Source organism: Triticum dicoccoides, chromosome 4A (assembly GCF_002162155.2).
Source record: "Triticum dicoccoides isolate Atlit2015 ecotype Zavitan chromosome 4A, WEW_v2.0, whole genome shotgun sequence".
Classification (NCBI taxonomy): Eukaryota; Viridiplantae; Streptophyta; class Magnoliopsida; order Poales; family Poaceae; genus Triticum; species Triticum dicoccoides.
The window spans coordinates 622,846,236-622,869,229 of record NC_041386.1 but is presented as its reverse complement, the minus strand read 5'-3'; positions in this window follow the sequence as shown (position 1 = coordinate 622,869,229).

Sequence of the window (22,994 nt, the reverse complement as noted above, 5' to 3'; positions counted from 1 at the left end):
AGCACCGCACTATTATGAGTGCGATGGTCCAGAAGGTTCAGTCCGCCAAGAGCGGACTGACTGAAGCCTATGCCAGCCTTCTAACAGGCTTCGAGGTAAGTTTTTGAAATATGGGGAAAAATATTACCACATAGACAGTAGCCCCTGATGCTCTGTTCGGTGTTCACAAAGAAAACCCGAACGGAGGATCAAACAATATCGCAGGAGTCTAATATAAGTATGTCAATATGCATATGCAGGCTTCGCTGCTGGCCTCTGCCGCACTAACTGTGGAGGTCACCGCACTGAAGTAGGACCTTAAAGGGTCCAGGTTTCTAGCTGCCAGAATTCTCCCTCTTTGTGTGAACCTTGCATATTACAAGAGAAAATGCATTAGAATTACTCCAAAAAGCATTATTATGCATAAAAACATTATAAATAACAGTAGGTAAACATGATAAAAAATGGACGTATCACATGCTCTTAAAAAATGGCATGCTATTAATTATAAAAAAGTACCATCCTATTAATTATAAAAAATACCATCCTCTTTATAAACAAAATTCCATGGTCTGTGAAGAAAAATGTCATGCTCCTCAAAAAAAGGCATGATATAGATTGAGACACCGGTAACAAAATTATATGAACTTGCCATGTGAAGATAACAAATTTTTCTTAAATTTCCCATGCTAAAAAAAGGTTCCCACCAATTTACAGGCACAAATTAAATACATTTTGAATTTTTCATGTGAGCTGAAACAATTATATTTTAAAAAGTGCCATAATTTGCAAGCACGTGAACATCTGTCCCGCATCTCCACTCCTTCATGAACATAAAAAAATGGCATGTGCTCGTCTACCACGCAATTCTAGCACCGAAACTATATCACAACCCCTAAAAACTAAACAAGGATGGTATTTATAAGAATGCTACGCATACAAATAAATTGAGCGCGGTCTATTTGTTTGATTGGAGAGAGCTGATGTCATGTATACAAAGCACAAAGAAAGTCGAACTGCTTGAGAAACTACTGCCATACTACTCTTTCCATGTTATAGAACAAAAATGTTCTTAAAATTGCTATGGCCAGAAAAAATAGAAAAACAAAAAATCTGCAAAAATGTCCATTTTCTAACAAATAGAAATTTGAAACATTTCCATCTCAATTTATTAGAATGTGCCATGTTGCTTTACAAACAATTGCCACATATATTTTTAGGGCAAATCCATAAGTTGCCATGAAAAATAAGTGATATCATCAGAAAAATTGACACACAAGCTAACAGTATTTTAGAAAATCACCATGTCAATTTGTTTTAAAAAGTGCCATGTTCCTTTACACAGAATTGCCGCGGATTTTTGAGAACAAAATCTATAAAACTGCCATGGAAGATAGCACTAACTTTCCATGTGCTGCATAACAAAACTACAAAGCCGTCGGCCTAAAAAAATGACAGAAATGTGTAACGGAAAACACCTATCATATTTGTGCAAAAGAACAAAACAATCCTAGGGGAATCATCTACCAAAGCACATACACATGATCAAAAAATAGTATCTGATAAAAAGTATGCACAAAAATGACAACATTGTCGCTGCATCTCTCAAAAGCAGCTCACGAGGGCACATTGCACCAGCAGAAAAACCATACCATTCACTCCGTCCATTTCATAAGTGTAACTGATACTATAGTAAAATCGGCAAGATCACCATGACACGAACTAAATTGCAGATTGATGTTTCAGGAGCGATGTGATGTGAAATTCATGCAACAAATGCGGCGAGCGGCGGCCTGACCTGCGGGGCGGATGGAGACGAGCCTGGTCCTGAGGCTGAAGGGGATCGTCAACGCTACCCCGTCTCCACCCACACGCGCCCGTAGGCCACCTGTCTGGGCCGCTGCTCACCAACAATGAGCGCTAACATGCGCCTGCGCCGGCCGCTACCGCCGCGGTCGACGAAGCCCCTTCCGCCACCGCACGCCCTTCTATCAATGGTGCGCATGGTGCTGCAGCTGCACAACCCACCTCCCTCTACCTCGCTCACCGCAATGAATTGGAGCGTCACCGGCCATAGATGTTGTCAATGAAGAGAGTGAGACCGCCACACGGGTGGTATGGGAGCCAAGCGAGTCTAGCAGACAAGGAGATGAATTGGCAATGCGTTCGTATGAAGCTTCGTCAGTGAATGCGTCTTTTAGGATGACGTGCATCAGATATTGGAGTAATGCTTCACATACATAAGTTTACATGGGTTTTACAAACAGGTGGGTTATGATTGGAGGTTAAAGGGGAGGAGGGGCCCACCCCCATGAAAATCAAGGTGAAAGTGGTTAGTTAGAAAGAAAGAATCCTGGTCAGCGTGTAATTGTGTATAAGCTGGTTGTAATGGGGAGTATCATATAGTAGTATCATGCATATGATACTAGTGTATGATACTACCTCCCTAATGCATAGTATATATATTAGTATCATGTAGTACTCTATTTATTGTCATGCATGACACAAAGTAGCATAACATTTATTATAATACGGTATCATAATATGATACTCCATCATCTCTTTCTTCATTTAATGCTACGACACCTCATCAAAATTGCCTAGTTGGCATATATGATACTAGTTATGATACTACCATTACGACCAGCCTTAGCATTATTGCGAGATATGGCTCCAAGATTCATGCAACAAAAAACAACGCTGATTGGGCCATTTGCCGTAAATCATCAGATTTTTCACATTCTCCCGTTAGCTTGTCCGTAAAATTATTGATAACCCTAAAGAAAAGAAAACAATGAAATTAATGATTGATTCGCAAAAATAATAGAGAAAGGAATTTTCGTGAGCATAGTACAATTGAAATCACTCACATATGTGCACGCGCAACTTGTAAATTAGTGTGTGCGTACGTACGTGTCAATTCAATACCCAAAAAAAAGGATTGCTGATTCGCAAAAAGTACTCTTGATACGATGACGTAACTCATTCATCTAGCTAGCGCACTGCTAATCCGAAATGTAGTATCTCTCCTACGTGGCCGACTAGCAGTCGAACACGGTCCTAGCCGTAATTCGAAATGGAGCTATAGTCACTGCGGGAGATGTCTCTTGCAGCCCGACTCTGCGTCCCATAGCGGAGGAGCTGTAATCTATATATAGCACGCACGCACCCACCCAACTCCATCCATCGTACCATCAGATTTCCTTCTCCGGCCAAGGCGCCTCCTCTTTCACAAAGACAAAGCGCTTGGTGTTTCTTGGATCAAGAGAGATCACCAATGTATTCCGTTGAGCGAGCAATGGCCAAAGCCGCCGCGTCGCTTCTCCCGGGTCTTCTCCCGACCCCGCCGACGAAGCCCTGCCTCATCATCCTGCCGGCTTCGTTCGCCTCCAAGACCAAGCCCGGCCGCGCCGACTCTGTCGAGAGGTGGGACGCGCACAAGAAGGACAAGAAGCCCCGGAGCCCAGCCTCGTCGTGCTCCAGCAGCTCAAGTCCAGGGCGCGCCTCCTCCTGCGAGCGTTGGGACATAAACAAGCAGTTGTCCAGCGGCAGGCGCACGTCCTCATCATCATCGTTGTCAAGCCAGCGAAGCAGCACGAGCTCCGGCGGGGCCACACCGTGCGGGAGGTGGGATAGCAACAAGCGGCTGCCGCCCAGCCGCACGTCCTCCGCTGATCGCTGGGACACGCACAAGAAGCCTAGCCCGGCACAAGCTGCCGCCGAGAGCTGGACGAGCGACAAGCAGGACCACAAGGAGGACGACACTACGGCGATGGTTCTGAAATCGACATCGCCGCGCATAGGCCCCATGTTCTCTGGCTCGAGCTTCCTCGCCTCGCCTGACCCCAGCATGCTTCCAATGCCGCCCTTCTTTCGCTCGCGGAACACGGGAGTGCTTCCCGTACAAGCCTTCTAGGGTTACATTTTTAGCTACTACTAGTTGCTCGGTCGCACTGCTATTTATACTCGACATACACAGGGCCGGTCCTGAGATCTCGGGGGCCCCGGGCGAAACTAGGTGCTAATCCCAAAAGCCTTAACATAAATATAGAAAAAATATGTTGAATTTTCAGCCAAACAAAATATAGTTTTTTCTCGTATAAGTTGTTTTCTTTACTAATATATCCAATTGAGACTAACCTAATTTTTTTTATCACAATCTACAAGTGGGTCCATCGGCAAGACTAGCAGATGATTTAAATGCCCATGATCACTGCTTTGATATGTAAAGCCTCTTGTCTTATTCCTCCATTTCAATTATAAGCATGTTGCCGAACTAAAAAATTAATAACCCTAATCATACCTATGTATAAGAACTATCTAATAAAACAATTATCAGCGGGCAGTTGCCACAGTGAAGAGTCAATGATGATAATGATTTATAATTTTTGATTAATCATCATGCTAAAATCTTATAGGGGATAGTCTACATGTATAAATAGATTTCAGAGACATACCTTCTGTTCTTTGTAACTTCTATACATTTTTTTGCGGGTCTTTGTAACTTGTCTCCGGAGAGTTAGCATGATTGCACGGGAGACGACGGCGTGGTTATCTCCGGCAGTCATGTACTCCTCCGACTCAGGCCTGCTATAACTCTAGGCGGTGGAGCCATGCACACACAGGAGATGAATATCAATCGCCACGCAAGGGCCGATCCGTTCACTCGCTTTTGGCCTCTGTTCGCATGGTTGTAGGCTAGTAGTCTCGTGGAAGGAAGGAAATTAGGAGATTTTTATTCATAACTACCCCTAAATAGTCGCATACAATAACTGCTACGTGTTTCCTAATCACAGCTTCGCTGGTAAGGAAGGAAATTATGAGTAAACAGTGCCCCTATTTAATAGGATCGTAGATTAAAGAAAGAAATCACAGATTATGGAAGGAAATCATAGAAAAAAGGAAATCAAAGACAATACATGAACTTCCGCATTTTGGGGCCCCTCTGGCAGCGGGGGCCCGGGGCGGCCGCCCCGTTCGCCCTCCCTCAGGGCCGGGCCTGGACATACAGTTTGTAGCTAGTGTGTACGTAGCAGCACATTGATCGCATTATACTCTAAAGTTCACGAACATTTCCTGTTTGTTTGTATTCCGATCAGCAACTATTAGTAACAAAGCTAGTTTAAGACGAAGGTGGCGTCAGGTGTTCTCAGCACACACTAAAACCGTTCAAAAGAAGTAAGAACTACTCTCTCCGTCCCAGAATTTAAGACGTTTTTTGATACTATCATAGTGTCAAAAAAGTCTTACATTTTGGGATGAAGGGAGTAATTAATTTCTGATCAGCACTGTTTACTACATAAAAATTGTTGTCACAAGCTAGTTTTACAGCACAAAGATACCGAAAAAGACCTGATGGGAAATTGGGAATATTAAGAGCAAATTACAACTGAAATTAACTGGTTCGAAACGACAATACACAAGCGTTAAATACAGAGACCAAAACAGGAACTAATAGCCTTTTTTGAAGAACATGTAAGACTATTGTATGTACTTCCATTAAGATGAGAGAGTGAACAAAGTTAAATTACATGCAAGGACATACACATGCCACCTCCCAACTCCACCACACATTTAAAGGTGCTAATTCAATCCAACGAGGGCGAAACACATGGCACCCGATCGCACTAGCCACGTCAGCAGAAATTGTGCGGCGGCGCCAAAATTGGTCTCCCCTAGGACCCCCCCCCCCTTCTCGATTTCTATCTGTGGGATCCAGTGATGTCCATCGGCGCGGGCAGATGGTGCCACATCTGTCCGTAAACGTCACCCCTAAAAAACTGTATGTGAATGTATGCTACAGTGTTGTGTTATTTTTTATTTGGCAATGTGTTGTTCTCACTACATGTGGACCCATGTGTGCTGCTCACTTTCTTCGTCGCTAAGGCTGGTCATAGTGGGTTGTAAGTTAGACTAGTGTCACACACATATAACAGTATTTTATGTTACTACCTTCATAGTGCAAAAAATATCATATAAGTAGTATCAAAGATGACTTTATTTATTAGTTTGTAGGCTTGTTTTTCAATAGAAAGCGCTATATGATGATAACATAATATGTTACGAACATCGTCTCTTTCCTCATTTAATACTATATCATGTCACTAAATGCCTCGTTGGCATTTCGGAAGGATGCATGTTACTAGGTATGTTACTCCCACTATGACAGGTCTAAAAGAGAAAGAGAGAGAAACATCCCTATCCCTAGATTCAGCGACCTCCATCCCACCCCGCCTGCTCCCAGCTAGATTGTAGTTTCCTCACCACGCATGCGACCCCCATCCTCTCTTGCCACCTTACCACACGTGTAAGGGCATGTACAACGATGTACACTCAGCTGTCTATAAGGGGTTACAACTAGGATTGTAGATGACGTGGGGGAGAGAAGTTGTGAAGAGAGAAAGAGCCCGTCGGTAGAATTAACGACGATCTGAAGATCGCACGCTACAGACAACCTTTCTAGCATTGTATGGAGTGCGTTTGTAAAAAAGGCAACTGCACCTTTTGTTAGGAGTAGGAGCGGTGGGGTCGGACAGAGGTGGATGGGATTTAACTTCGTAGCTAATTAAAATATTTACTAATTTCAGGGTGTTACAGACAGTAAGAAAGAACGGTCTATTGTATGATGTGTTTTTACTGCTGTCTACAAGTGACGTGGACGGTTGTTACAGACAACATGCGTCTAAACTGATGTACATGCCCTAACGCCCATCCTCTCTCAGCTCTTTACCTCTTGGCTCATCATTCCAGTGGCAGCAACTCTTGTCGATGAGCAGGGTTGAGAGCCTCATGAGTGACATGCTCGGTCTTTACTTCCCTGCAATCTCTGTGATTATCTTCCCTACATGCATTACTCCCTTCTGATTTGTTTACCTATTGGCTAGCACCATTATCGCATGAGAAAATATCAGGTGAAAAAAAATCACCAGAGGTTCATACAGCATGAGGCCGTTTTATTGTATTGTATAGTCTGAGTGGAAACAGCGCATCCAACGACCAATTTGGGAATCTCCCCATGGTCGGTGTTGGCGCCACCTCTCGCAACACTGCTCTTCTTCTTTTTTTCTCGCGGGAAACTTTTGATGCATTCATCTTCAATCATGGCAGTACAACGGACACCAGAAATAATAAAAATTACACCTAGATTCATTGACCACCTATAGATGACAACAAGCACTGAAGCGAGCCAAAGGCGCGCCGCCATCATGACCCCTTCCTCGACGGAGTCGGGCACTACTTGTTGTAGTAGACAGTCGGGAAGTCGTCGTGCTAAGACCCCATAGGACCAACGCACCAGAGCAGCAACCACCACCGATGAAGAGAAGTTTAGATATGAGAGATCCAACCAGAAGACACATGAACAAAGACGAAAAAAGACTTGATCCAAGCAGATCCACCAAAGACAACGACCGACCGAATCCCGCGAGATCCACCGGAGACACACCTCTACACGACCTTCAATGATGCTAGACACACCATCAAAACAGGGGCTAGGCGGGGAGAACCTTATTCCATCTTCACGGAGCCATCACCATCTCTTCTTACTGAGTAGGACCCAAACCCTAAGAAAAGTTGAAGAAGCATATAAAAATGAAGCCCTCCCGCCGGCAAGGGCCCTAAGGCCACGGAAGAAGTGGAAAATCAGCGGCGCCTTCAAAAGGAGGCAGAAACCCTATCCGCCTTTCCTTGGGAGGAGAGACGAAGGGAAAGGAGAGACAATATGTAACATTGCTCTTCTTCTACATCACAACTCCCTTCTTTCTTGGTTTCTCTCAAGAACACACACAATGGAAACTCAAAGAACACACACCCACACATGTATCAAGAAGGAGCACAAAGCTTTTCCCACATGCTCTTCTTCTTGGTGAACATATTCGCTACATCTTGCTCTCAGCCCACACGGCCTCTTTCATTTACTCACACACACAACACAGCTAACAAGCCTATCACCTGAACTGCCTGAAATCCAGTTCCTATGCACACGTCCAGAACGTGTGAAATGCAACCTCCACCAGTTATTGTTATGCATGTACTTACGTAACCTTCCACGTTAATATCTCCACCGCCCCCCTGATTCAACGGGGTGGGGCCCCTTTCCTTGATTTTATCCAACCATAACCTTCCACTTAAGCCTTTACGTAAACCCCATAGCATGCTTTTCGTAGGTGTAGCATTGCCGATGTACTAATCAACTTGCTCGAATCACCCAGCCGTATCACCTAACTCATGCATGCACGGCCACGTCAATAAACTGAGCGACTCAACAGTTCACCCACTCACCAGTTCATCGGCTCAACCTGATGTGTGTCACGCTTCATCTTTGGCTGTGCCTCGCTGCTTCTCACGGCGTCGCTGTATCACACGACACCATTGGCATCCTACCATACTCGCCAAGTCTATTTAATAAATAAGAATGGTGTCTATAAGAATGCTACACATGCAAGTTTATTGAGCACGGTCAATTTGATTGATTGGAGAGAGATGTTGTCGAGTATACAAAGAATTGCCACGGTATTTTGAGAACAAAATCTGTAAAATTTCCATGGAAATTAGTACTAACTTGCCATGTGCTACATAACAATACCACAAAACCGCCAGCCTAAAAAAATGAAAGAAATGTGCCATGGCAAAACCTATCACATTTGTGCAAGACAGCACAACAATCATAAGTGAATCATCTACCACAGCACAAAACATGATCAAACAACAAATAATCTGACAGAAAGTATGCACAGAAATGACAACAGTATAGTTGCATCCCTCAAAAGGAGATTAAGAGGGCACATTACACTGGCAGAAAAACCATACCACCTGCTCTATCCTTTTCATAAGAGTAATTGATACTATAGTAAAATTAGCATTACAAGATCACCATGACTCGACCGAAATTGCAGACTGATGTTTTGAGAGCTATGCAATGTGCAATTCATGGGACAAACGCGACGAGCGGCGGCCTGACTTGAGGGGCAAAGGAAGACGAGCCTAATCCTGAGACGGAAGGGTATCGTCGGCGCCAACCCCCTCTCATCCCGCACACGCCAGTAGGCCACTGGTCTGGGCCGTTGCTCATCGGCAACGAGCGCCAATCCGTGCCTGCGCCCGCCGCCGCCACCACTACGGTCGACGAAGCCCCTTTCGCCACAGCCACACCCAAATCTCAACAGCGCCCGTGGTGCTGAAGCTGTCGTAGCCCACCTCCTTCCACTCCCTCCTTTGTCGCAGCTTGCCATCACCAACTTACCTGAGCTCGCCTCACACCCATGAATTTTGTTGCACGGCCATGGTTGTGTCGTGCCCGATCCATTCTTGTCCACCTACTTGCCATCCTCCCACACCTTGGTGAAGGGGACGTCGCCGGCGTCTTCAATCTGGGGATCGAGCCACTCTACCTCGCGCACTGTGACAAATTGGACTGTCACTAACCACCGGCATCGTCGATGAAGAGAGTGAGACCGCGACGCTGGTGGTGGGAGCCGGGCCAGTCTAGCAAATCAACGTAGGAATAGGGTAGAAAAATCATAGGAATAGGAAAGTCATAAGAAATGAGATGACATGTATCTCAAATCCTATGAGTAGGAATAGGAAAGGAAATGCCCTTTGATTCACATCATAGGATTTTTTTATTAAGTCTAGGCTAATGTTTATTTTCCTATGAAATGTGGAGGATAGGAAGAATTCCTCCATAGAAATAGAATTTCATTCATACAAACCAAAGAGCTCTAAATGATTTTTTTTTCTATAAAAATCCTATCGTATGGAAATCCTATAAAATTCCTCTAAACAAAAGGAGGCCTAACCAAAAAAGGCTTTCGCTCTGCTTTATAAATAAAGCAACCACCGAGCACAAAGTCCACAAGGTATCAACCAAAACACACACACACACACCCAACGCCACCGCGCGAAGATCCAACACAAACGCACGGAACACAACACACAACATAGGTTCAGCTGTGGGCACAGCACAACAAGCCCAACACAACCACAAGGAACGCACAGACAACAAGCGGCGGCAGCGTCGATGACGAAGGAGAGCTAATCCGGCTCAGGCGGTGGAGGGGGAAGCGGCGGAGCCATCCGGAGAGCCATCGCGCGAAGTTGGGTGATGATGAAGGTGATGGCGTCTCTCTCCCTGGGGCGGCTAAGCGGCCGCCGAGACTGCAAGTAACCAGACCATTTGAACAAAAGCATTAGTAGCGCGCCGAAGAGGTATACGCTGAATCACCAAAGGAGGCCTAAGGGGATGGATGGTTAATGTTTCGCAAAGGGGTGTTAATGTTTCGCAAGAAGCTTCGTCCCAGCGAACGGGTCTAATAGGATGACGTGGGCCAGCTGCTGCTCCAAGATTCAGCAGAAAGCGACGGTGATCGGGGCGTTCGCCGGGAATCGTCAGATTTTTACGGTCCCCGGTTAGCTTTTCCTTAAACTTATATATAACCCTAAAGAAAAAGATCAATGAAATTATTGATTGATTTGAAAAAGAAAAGAAAAAGGACTAGAAGTGTGTACGTGCACGCGCAGCGTCTGAATTAATTTGGGCGTACCTACGTGTCAATTCAACCCCGCTGCTGGCCGGATTGTCCGTTCGTACGTACGTGTGGCATCTCATTCATCTAGCTTGCTAGCGCACTCCTAATTCGAAATGTAGTCTCGTACGTGGCCGACTGGCCGTCGAACACCGTCTTCCCAACTACATAGGGATGTAGACTACATCCCTCGTCCAACCATCAGATCGTCTGTTCCTTCTCCGGCCAAGGCGCCAGCTCTCAAAGTCAAAGCGCCAAGAGAGATCACCGATGTTTTCCGTTGAGCGAGCAATGGCCAAAGCTGCCGCGTCCCTTCTCCCCGGTCTTCTCCCGACCCCGCAGATGAAGCCGTGCCTCATCATCCTGCCGGCTTCCTTCGCCTCCAAGCCCAACCCCATGCCCGGCCATGCCGACTCCGTTGAGAGGTGGGAATGGGATGCGCACAAGAAGGACAAGAAGCCCACTACCCCAGCGGCCCAGCCTCGTCGTGCTGCACCAGCTCAAGTCCCGGCCGAGCCTCATCCTGCGAGTGTTGGGACATAAACAAGCAGTTCTCCGGCAGCAGCCGCACGTCCTCGTCTTCGTCGTCGTCAAGCCGACCAAGCAGCACGAGCCCCGGAGGGAGGTGGGATAGCAACTACTGCCATACTACTCTTTCCATGTTATAGAACAAAAATGTTCTTAAAATTGCTATGGCCAGAAAAAATAGAAAAAACAAAAAATCTGCAAAAATGTCCATTTTCTAACAAATAGAAATTTGAAACATTTCCATCTCAATTTATTAGAATGTGCCATGTTGCTTTACAAACAATTGCCACATATATTTTTAGGGCAAATCCATAAGTTGCCATGAAAAATAAGTGCTATCATCAGAAAAATTGACACACAAGCTAACAGTATTTTAGATAATCACCATGTCAATTTGTTTTAAAAAGTGCCATGTTCCTTTACACAGAATTGCCGCGGATTTTTGAGAACAAAATCTATAAAACTGCCATGGAAGATAGCACTAACTTTCCATGTGCTGCATGACAAAACTACAAAGCCGTCGGCCTAAAAAAATGACAGAAATGTGTAACGGAAAACACCTATCATATTTGTGCAAAAAAACAAAACAATCCTAGGGGAATCATCTACCAAAGCACATACACATGATCAAAAAATAGTATCTGATAAAAAGTATGCACAAAAATGACAACATTGTCGCTGCATCTCTCAAAAGCAGCTCACGAGGGCACACTGCACCGGCAGGAAAACCATACCATTCACTCCGTCCATTTCATAAGTGTAACTGATACTATAGTAAAATCGGCAAGATCACCATGACACGAACTAAATTGCAGATTGATGTTTCAGGAGCGATGTGATGTGAAATTCATGCAACAAATGCAGCGAGCGGCGGCCTGACCTGCGGGGCGGATGGAGACGAGCCTGGTCCTGAGGCTGAAGGGGATCGTCAACGCTACCCCGTCTCCACCCACACGCGCCCGTAGGCCACCTGTCTGGGCCGCGGCTCACCAACAATGAGCGCTAACATGCGCCTGCGCCGGCCGCTACCGCCGCGGTCGACGTAGCCCCTTCCGCCACCGCACGCCCTTCTATCAATGGTGCGCATGGTGCTGCAGCTGCACAACCCACCTCCCTCTACCTCGCTCACCGCAATGAATTGGAGCGTCACCGGCCATAGATGTTGTCAATGAAGAGAGTGAGACCGCCACACGGGTGGTATGGGAGCCAAGCGAGTCTAGCAGACAAGGAGATGAATTGGAAATGCGTTCGTATGAAGCTTCGTCAGTGAATGCGTCTTTTAGGATGACGTGCATCAGATATTGGAGTAATGCTTCACATACATAAGTTTACATGGGTTTTACAAACAGGTGGGTTATGATTGGAGGTTAAAGGGGAGGAGGGGCCCACCCCCATGAAAATCAAGGTGAAAGTGGTTAGTTAGAAAGAAAGAATCCTGGTTAGCGTGTAATTGTGTATAAGCTGGTTGTAATGGGGAGTATCATATAGTAGTATCATGCATATGATACTAGTGTATGATACTACCTCCCTAATGCATAGTATATATATTAGTATCATGTAGTACTCTATTTATTGTCATGCATGACACAAAGTAGCATAACATTTATTATAATACGGTATCATAATATGATACTCCATCATCTCTTTCTTCATTTAATGCTACGACACCTCATCAAAATTGCCTAGTTGGCATATATGATACTAGTTATGATACTACCATTACGACCAGCCTTAGCATTATTGCGAGATATTGCTCCAAGATTCATGCAACAAAAAACAACGCTGATTGGGCCGTTTGCCGTAAATCATCAGATTTTTCACATTCTCCCGTTAGCTTGTCTGTAAAATTATTGATAACCCTAAAGAAAAGAAAACAATGAAATTAATGATTGATTCGCAAAAATAATAGAGAAAGGAATTTTTGTGAGCATAGTACAATTGAAATCACTCACATATGTGCACACGCAACTTGTAAATTAGTGTGGGCGTACGTACGTGTCAATTCAATACACAAAAAAAAGGATTGCTGATTCGCAAAAAGTACTCTTGATACGATGACGTAACTCATTCATCTAGCTAGCCCACTGCTAATCCGAAATGTAGTCTCTCTCCTACGTGGCCGACTAGCAGTCGAACACGGTCCTAGCCGTAATTCGAAATGGAGCTGTAGTCACTGTGGGAGATGTCTCTTGCAGCCCGACTCTGCGTCCCATAGCGGAGGAGCTGTAATCTATATATAGCACGCACGCACCCACCCAACTCCATCCATCGTACCATCAGATTTCCTTCTCCGGCCAAGGCGCCTCCTCTTTCACAAAGACAAAGCGCTTGGTGTTTCTTGGATCAAGAGAGATCACCAATGTATTCCGTTGAGCGAGCAATGGCCAAAGCCGCCGCGTCGCTTCTCCCGGGTCTTCTCCCGACCCCGCCGACGAAGCCCTGCCTCATCATCCTGCCGGCTTCGTTCGCCTCCAAGACCAAGCCCGGCCGCGCCGACTCTGTCGAGAGGTGGGACGCGCACAAGAAGGACAAGAAGCCCCGGAGCCCAGCCTCGTCGTGCTCCAGCAGCTCAAGTCCAGGGCGCGCCTCCTCCTGCGAGCGTTGGGACATAAACAAGCAGTTGTCCAGCGGCAGCCGCACGTCCTCATCATCATCGTTGTCAAGCCAGCAAAGCAGCACGAGCTCCGGTGGGGCCACACCGTGCGGGAGGTGGGATAGCAACAAGCGGCTGCCGCCCAGCCGCACGTCCTCCGCTGATCGCTGGGACACGCACAAGAAGCCTAGCCCGGCACAAGCTGCCGCCGAGAGCTGGACGAGCGACAAGCAGGACCACAAGGAGGACGACACTACGGCGATGGTTCTGAAATCGACATCGCCGCACATAGGCCCCATGTTCTCTGGCTCGAGCTTCCTCGCCTCGCCTGACCCCAGCATGCTTCCAATGCCGCCCTTCTTTCGCTCGCGGAACACGGGAGTGCTTCCCGTACAAGCCTTCTAGGGTTACATTTTTAGCTACTACTAGTTGCTCGGTCGCACTGCTATTTATACTCGACATACACAGGGCTGGTCCTGAGATTTCGGGGGCCCCGGGCGAAACTAGGTGCAAATCCCAAAAGCCTTAACATAAATATAGAAAAAATATGTTGAATTTTCAGCCAAACAAAATATAGTTTTTTCTCGTATAAGTTGTTTTCTTTACTAATATATCCAATTGAGACTAACCTAATTTTTTTTATCACAATCTACAAGTGGGTCCATCGGCAAGACAAGCAGATGATTTAAATGCCCATGATCACTGCTTTGATATGTAAAGCCTCTTGTCTTATTCCTCCATTTCAATTATAAGCATGTTGCCGAACTAAAAAATTAATAACCCTAATCATACCTATGTATAAGAACTATCTAATAAAACAATTATCAGCGGGCAGTTGCCACAGTGAAGAGTCAATGATGATAATGATTTATAAATTTTGATTAATCATCATGCTAAAATCTTATAGGGGATAGTCTACATGTATAAATAGATTTCAGAGACATACCTTCTGTTCTTTGTAACTTCTATACATTTTTTTGCGGGTCTTTGTAACTTGTCTCTGGAGAGTTAGCATGATTGCACGGGAGACGACGGCGTGGTTATCTCCGGCAGTCATGTACTCCTCCGACTCAGGCCTGCTATAACTCTAAGCGGTGGCGCCATGCACACACAAGAGATGAATATCAATCGCCACGCAAGGGCCGATCCGTTCACTCGCTTTTGGCCTCTGTTCGCATGGTTGTAGGCTAGTAGTCTCGTGGAAGGAAAGAAATTAAGAGATTTTTATTCATAACTACCCCTAAATAGTCGCATACAATAACTGCTACGTGTTTCCTAATCACAGCTTCGCTGGTAAGGAAGGAAATTATGAGTAAACAGTGCCCTTATTTAATAGGATCGTAGATTAAAGAAAGAAATCACAGATTATGGAAGGAAATCATAGAAAAAAGGAAATCAAAGACAATACATGAACTTCCGCATTTTGGGGCCCCTCGGGCAGCGGGGCCCCGGGGCGGCCGCCCCGTTCGCCCTCCCTCAGGGCCGGGCCTGGACATACAGTTTGTAGCTAGTGTGTACGTAGCAGCACATTGATCGCATTATACTCTAAAGTTCACGAACATTTCCTGTTTGTTTGTATTCCGATCAGCAACTATTAGTAACAAAGCTAGTTTAAGACGAAGGTGGCGTCAGGTGTTCTCAGCACACACTAAAACCTTTCAAAAGAAGTAAGAACTACTCCCTCCGTCCCAAAATATAAGACGTTTTTTGATACTATCATAGTGTCAAAAAAGTCTTACATTTTGGGATGAAGGGAGTAATTAATTTCTGATCAGCACTGTTTACTACATAAAAATTGTTGTCACAAGCTAGTTTTACAGCACAAAGATACCGAAAAAGACCTGATGGGAAATTGGGAATATTAAGAGCAAATTATAACTGAAATTAACTGGTTCGAAACGACAATACACAAGCGTTAAATACAGAGACCAAAACAGGAACTAATAGCCTTTTTTGAAGAACATGTAAGACTATTGTATGTACTTCCATTAAGATGAGAGAGTGAACAAAGTTAAATTACATGCAAGGACATACACATGCCACCTCCCAACTCCAGCGCACATTTAAAGGTGCTAATTCATTCCAACGAGGGCGAAACACATGGCACCCGATCACACTAGCCACGTCAGCAGAAATTGTGCGGCGGCGCCAAAATTGGTCTCCCCTAGGACCCCCCCCCCCTTCTCGATTTCTATCTGTGGGATCCAGTGATTTCCATCGGCGCGGGCAGATGGTGCCACATCTGTCCGTAAACGTCACCCCTAAAAAACTGTATGTGACTGTATGCTACAGTGTTGTGTTATTTTTTATTTGGCAATGTGTTGTTCTCACTGCATGTGGACCCATGTGTGCTGCTCACTTTCTTCGTCGCTAAGGCTGGTCATAGTGGGTTGTAAGTTAGACTAGTGTCACACACATATAACAGTATTTTATGTCACTACCTTTATAGTGCAAAAAATATCATATAAGTAGTATCAAAGATGACTTTATTTATTAGTTTGTAGGCTTGTTTTTAATAGAAAGCGCTATATGATGATAACATAATATGTTACGAACATCGTCTCTTTCCTCATTTAATACTATATCATGTCATTAAATGCCTCGTTGGCATTTCGGAAGGATGCATGTTACTAGGTATGTTACTCCCACTATGACAGGTCTAAAAGAGAAAGAGAGAGAAACATCCCTATCCCTAGATTCAGCGGCCTCCATCCCACCCCGCCTGCTCCCAGCTAGATTGTAGTTTCCTCACCACGCATGCGACCCCCATCCTCTCTTGCCACCTTACCACACGTGTAAGGGCATGTACAACGATATACACTCAGCTGTCTATAAGGGGTTACAACTAGGATTGTAGATGACGTGGGGGAGAGAAGTTGTGAAGAGAGAAAGAGCCCGTCGGTAGAATTAACGACGATCTGAAGATCGCACGCTACAGACAACCTTTCTAGCGTTGTATGGAGTGCGTTTGTAAAAAAGGCAACTGCACCTTTTGTTGGGAGTAGGAGCGGTGGGGTCGGACAGAGGTGGATGGGATTTAACTTCGTAGCTAATTAAAATATTTACTAATATCAGGGTGTTACAGACAGTAAGAAAGAACGGTCTATTGTATGATGTGTTTTTACTGCTGTCTACAAGTGACGTGGACGGTTGTTACAGACAACATGCGTCTAAACTGATGTACATGCCCTAACGCCCATCCTCTCTCACCTCTTTACCTCTTGGCTCATCATTCCAGTGGCAGCAACTCTTGTCGATGAGCAGGGTTGAGAGCCTCATGAGTGACATGCTCGGTCTTTACTTCCCTGCAATCTCTGTGATTATCTTCCCTACATGCATTACTCCCTTCTGATTTGTTTACCTATTGGCTAGTACCATTATCACATGAGAAAATATCAGGTGAAAAAAATCACCAGAGGTTCATACAGCATGAGGCCGTTTTATTGTATTGTATAGTCTGAGTGGAAACAGCGCATCCAACGACCAATTTGGGAATCTCCCCATGGTCGGTGTTGGCGCCACCTCTCGCAACACTGCTCTTCTTCTTTTTTTCTCGCGGGAAACTTTTGATGCATTCATCTTCAATCATGGCAGTACAACGGACACCAGAAATAATAAAAATTACACGTAGATTCATTGACCACCTATAGATGACAACAAGCACTGAAGCGAGCCAAAGGCGCGCCGCCATCATGACCCCTTCCTCCCCGGAGTCGGGCACTACTTGTTGTAGTAGACAGTCGGGAAGTCGTCGTGCTAAGACCCCATAGGACCAACGCACCAGAGCAGCAATCACCACCGATGAAGAGAAGTTTAGATATGAGAGATCCAACCAGAAGACACATGAACAAAGACGAAAAAAGACTTGATCCAAGCAGATCCACCAAAGACAACGACCGACCGAATCCCGCGAGATCCACCGGAGACACACCTCCACACGACCTTCAATGATGCTAGACACACCATCAAAACAGGGGCTAGGCGGGGAGAACCTTATTCCATCTTCACGGAGCCATCACCATCCCTTCTTACTGAGTAGGACCCAAACCCTAAGAAAAGTTGAAGAAGCATATAAAAATGAAGCCCTCCCGCCGGCAAGGGCCCTAAGGCCACGGAAGAAGTGGAAAATCAGCGGCGCCTTCAAAAGGAGGCAGAAACCCTATCCGCCTTTCCTTGGGAGGAGAGACGAAGGGAAAGGAGAGACAATATGTAACATTGCTCTTCTTCTACATCACAACTCCCTTCTTTCTTGGTTTCTCTCAAGAACACACACAATGGAAACTCAAAGAACACACACCCACACATGTATCAAGAAGGAGCACAAAGCTTTTCCCACATGCTCTTCTTCTTGGTGAACATATTCGCTACATCTTGCTCTCAGCCCACACGGCCTCTTTCATTTACTCACACACACACACACACACAGCTAACAAGCCTATCACCTGAACTGCCTGAAATCCAGTTCCTATGCACACGTCCAGAACGTGTGAAATGCAACCTCCACCAGTTATTGTTATGCATGTACTTACGTAACCTTCCACGTTAATATCTCCACCGCCCCCCTGATTCAACGGGGTGGGGCCCCTTTCCTTGATTTTATCCAACCATAACCTTCCACTTAAGCCTTTACGTAAACCCCATAGCATGCTTTTTGTAGGTGTAGGATTGCCGATGTACTAATCAACTTGCTCGAATCACCCAGCCGTATCACCTAACTCATGCATGCACGGCCACGTCAATAAACTGAGCGACTCAACAGTTCACCCACTCACCAGTTCATCGGCTCAACCTGATGTGTGTCACGCTTCATCTTTGGCCGTGCCTCGCTGCTTCTCACGGCGTCGCCGTATCACACGACACCATTGGCATCTTACCATACTCGCCAAGTCTATTTAATAAATAAGAATGGTATCTATAAGAATGCTACACATGCAAGTTTATTGAGCACCGTCAATTTGATTGATTGGAGTGTTGTCGAGTATACAGAGAATTGCCACGGTATTTTGAGAACAAAATCTGTAAAATTTCCATGGAAATTAGTACTAACTTGCCATGTGCTACATAACAATACCACAAAACCGCCAGCCTAAAAAAATGAAAGAAATGTGCCATGGCAAAACCTATCACATTTGTGCTAGACAGCACAACAATCATAAGTGAATCATCTACCACAGCACAAAACATGATCAAACAACAAATAATCTGACAGAAAGTATGCACAGAAATGACAACAGTATAGTTGCATCCCTCAAAAGGAGATTAAGAGGGCACATTACACTGGCAGAAAAACCATACCACCTGCTCTATCCTTTTCATAAGAGTAATTGATACTATAGTAAAATTAGCATTACAAGATCACCATGACTCGACCGAAATTGCAGACTGATGTTTTGAGAGCTATGCAATGTGCAATTCATGGGACAAACGCGACGAGCGGCGGCCTGACTTGAGGGGCAGAGGAAGACGAGCCTAATCCTGAGACAGAAGGGTATCGTCGGCGCCAACCCCCTCTCATCCCGCACACGCCAGTAGGCCACTGGTCTGGGCCGTTGCTCATCGGCAACGAGCGCCAATCCGTGCCTGCGCCCGCCGCCGCCACCACTACGGTCGACGAAGCCCCTTTCGCCATAGCCACACCCAAATCTCAACAGCGCCCGTGGTGCTGAAGCTGTCGTAGCCCACCTCCTTCCACTCCCTCCTTTGTCGCAGCTTGCCATCACCAACTTACCTGAGCTCGCCTCACACCCATGAATTTTGTTGCACGGCCATGGTTGTGTCGTGCCCGATCCATTCTTGTCCACCTACTTGCCCTCCTCCCACACCTTGGTGAAGGGGACGTCGCCGGCGTCTTCAATCTGGGGATCGAGCCACTCTACCTCGCGCACTGTGACAAATTGGACTGTCACTAACCACCGGCATCGTCGATGAAGAGAGTGAGACCGCGACGCTGGTGGTGGGAGCCGGGCCAGTCTAGCAAATCAACGTAGGAATAGGGTAGAAAAATCATAGGAATAGGAAAGTCATAAGAAATGAGATGACATGTATCTCAAATCCTATGAGTAGGAATAGGAAAGGAAATGCCTTTTGATTCACATCATAGGATTTTTTTATTAAGTCTAGGCTAATGTTTATTTTCCTATGAAATGTGGAGGATAGGAAGAATTACTCCATAGAAATAGAATTTCATTCATACAAACCAAAGAGCTCTAAATGATTTTTTTTCTATAAAAATCCTATCGTATGGAAATCCTATAAAATTCCTCCAAACAAAAGGAGGCCTAACCGAAAAAGGCTTTCGCCCCGCTTTATAAATAAAGCAACCACCGAGCACAAAGTCCACAAGGTATCAACCAAAACACACACACACACACACACCCAACGCCACCGCGCGAAGATCCAACACAAACGCACGGAACACAACACACAACATAGGTTCAGCTGTGGGCACAGCACAACAAGCCCAACACAACCACAAGGAACGCACAGACAACAAGCAGCGGCGGCGTCGATGACGAAGGAGAGCTAATCCGGCTCAGGCGAAAGCGGCGGAGCCATCCGGAGAGCCATCGCGCGAAGTTGGGTGATGATGAAGGTGATGGCGTCTCTCCCCCTGGGGCGGCTAAGCGGCGGAGTCAGATTTTTACGGTCCCCGGTTAGCTTTTCCTTAAACTTATATTTAACCCTAAAGAAAAAGATCAATGAAATTATTGATTGCTTTGAAAAAGAAAAGAAAAAGGACTAGAAGTGTGTACGTGCACGCGCAGCGTCTGAATTAATTTGGGCGTACCTACGTGTCAATTCAACCCCGCTGCTGGCCGGATTGTCCGTTCGTACGTACGTGTGGCATCTCATTCATCTAGCTTGCTAGCGCACTCCTAATTCGAAATGTAGTCTCGTACGTGGCCGACTGGCCGTCGAACACCGTCTTCCCAACTACATAGGGATGTAGACTACATCCCTCGTCCAACCATCAGATCGTCTGTTCCTTCTCCGGCCAAGGCGCCAGCTCTCAAAGTCAAAGCGCCAAGAGAGATCACCGATGTTTTCCGTTGAGCGAGCAATGGCCAAAGCCGCCGCGTCCCTTCTCCCCGGTCTTCTCCCGACCCCGCAGATGAAGCCGTGCCTCATCATCCTGCCGGCTTCCTTCGCCTCCAAGCCCAACCCCATGCCCGGCCGTGCCGACTCCGTTGAGAGGTGGGAATGGGATGCGCACAAGAAGGACAAGAAGCCCACTACCCCAGCGGCCCAGCCTCGTCGTGCTGCAGCAGCTCAAGTCCCGGCCGAGCCTCATCCTGCGAGTGTTGGGACATAAACAAGCAGTTCTCCGGCAGCAGCCGCACGTCCTCGTCTTCGTCGTCGTCAAGCCGACCAAGCAGCACGAGCCCCGGAGGGAGGTGGGATAGCAACAAGCGGCTGCCGCCCAGCCGCGCGACCACCGCTGATCGCTGGGACACGCACAAGAAGCCTTGCCCGGCACAAGCTACCGCCGTGAGCTGGATGGGCGACAAGGAGGACCAGGAGGACGACGACACAACGGCGATGGTTCTGAAACCGACAGCGCCGCCGCGCATAGGCCCCATGTTCTCTTGCCTGAGTTTCCTCGCCTCCCCTGACCCGAGCATGCTTCCAATGCCGACCTTTTTTTTCTCGCGGAACCCGGAAGTGCATCCGGTACAAGCCTTTTAGGGCTTCATTAGCTAGTAGTTGCTCGTTCGCACTGCTCATGTATATTTGGACATACACTTTGTAACTAGCTAGTGTGTTGAGGTAGCAGTGGGTATTTTTTCTATCATTTTATGTTCATGCATATGTAGCAGCATTGATCGCATTGTACTCTAACGTTCAAGATCATTTGTTGTTTGTTTGTCTTCTGATCGGCACTGCTGTTACAAGCTAGCTTTTTTTTTTTGGAGGGAATGCTTTTACAAGCTAGCTAGTTTAAGATGAAGGTAGCATCAGGTGTTTTTAACATACACTAAATCCCGGTGATGCACCCAAACATCCTGGAAGGTCATGCATGCATTAAACTGGATCAAGAAAAAATTAATCAACAAGGCTAGCAGCTGGCTAATCTAAAAAAAAATCGGGCTGCAGGTGCATGAAAATTTTGGCAAAATTAGATTGCAAAATCATATTTGTGTTCTTGAGTCTATGTTTAGGCCTTATACAAAAAAAATAAGTATCAAACATGAGGGTGCCAAGACTCTATCTCGAACATGGAGTTTACTGGTTTTCTTTAATTTCTAAAAGTGGTAACAAAGTCCTGTAAGCATGGTACCCTCATATGACATCTAGAGACGGTGGTAAAAATTTTGAGAAGGTATTATAGAATTTGTGGCGTACACTGCCTAGAATTTAAACCATCTTCAAGGAAGAAACATGGTTTAGAGAGACACCAAGAGTCAGGTTTGAAGGCGATACGACTGTTGTTTCATCCATTGGACTTTAATAATCTTCCACACTCAAGATACGGTACTACATGCTCTAAGTCAAAATTTGGCATTCTGTAAACTGAGCCTAGTTGAGATGGTTAGGTTTCTTGTGATGGAAACAACCCATCAGTGTTCTAGTCCGAGACTATGCACTCGTGCTCGCATTTTTCAGAATTTATTTAGGCTTTCAGGTGATGTTCATTCAGTGGGAGGAGACGCTCCCGTCCACTATGAATGTGCATGTGGTGACTTTGTGAGTTGTTGTCTTGGCTCAGTATCTCGGAGGTGCTCATAGGAGTACGGTGTGTATGCGTGCGTTCATAGGGATGCGTGTATGTGGACAACTGAGTTAAATGTGCTAAAAATGGCATTTTGGGGGGATTCATTAGCTACGATTAAATGCATTTCTAGGCATTTGAACTGCAAGTGCATGAAAAAGTTGGGTCGAAAAATTACATTTGTGTTTTTGAGTCTATGTTTAGACTTTATACAATAAATAACAAACTTGAGGGTGTCAAGACTCGACTAAGAACATGGACTTATTATTTTTTAATTCCAAAAGATGAAAACAAAGTCTGAAAATATGAAACTTGGCATGGTGCACTCATATGACATCTAGAGACTGGCAGACTGCGGTAAAAAATTGAGAAGGTTTCACAAAAATTATCTTGTACACTGCTTTGAAATATCTTTGAGAATATCAATTAATTTGGATTTGGGGGGGGGGGGGTCGCATAAACCATTAAGAAACACCTTCTCAAGAATTTTAAATGACATTTCAATCCTTGAAGGTGCTAAAATATTCGTCCTGCAAAACTAGTCAGTACTCCCTCCGGTCATTTATACTTCGCATATTAGATTTATGTCAAGTCAAACTTTGCAAAGTTTGATCAAATTTATATTAAAAAATATCGCCTTTCATAACGAATTTACCAATAT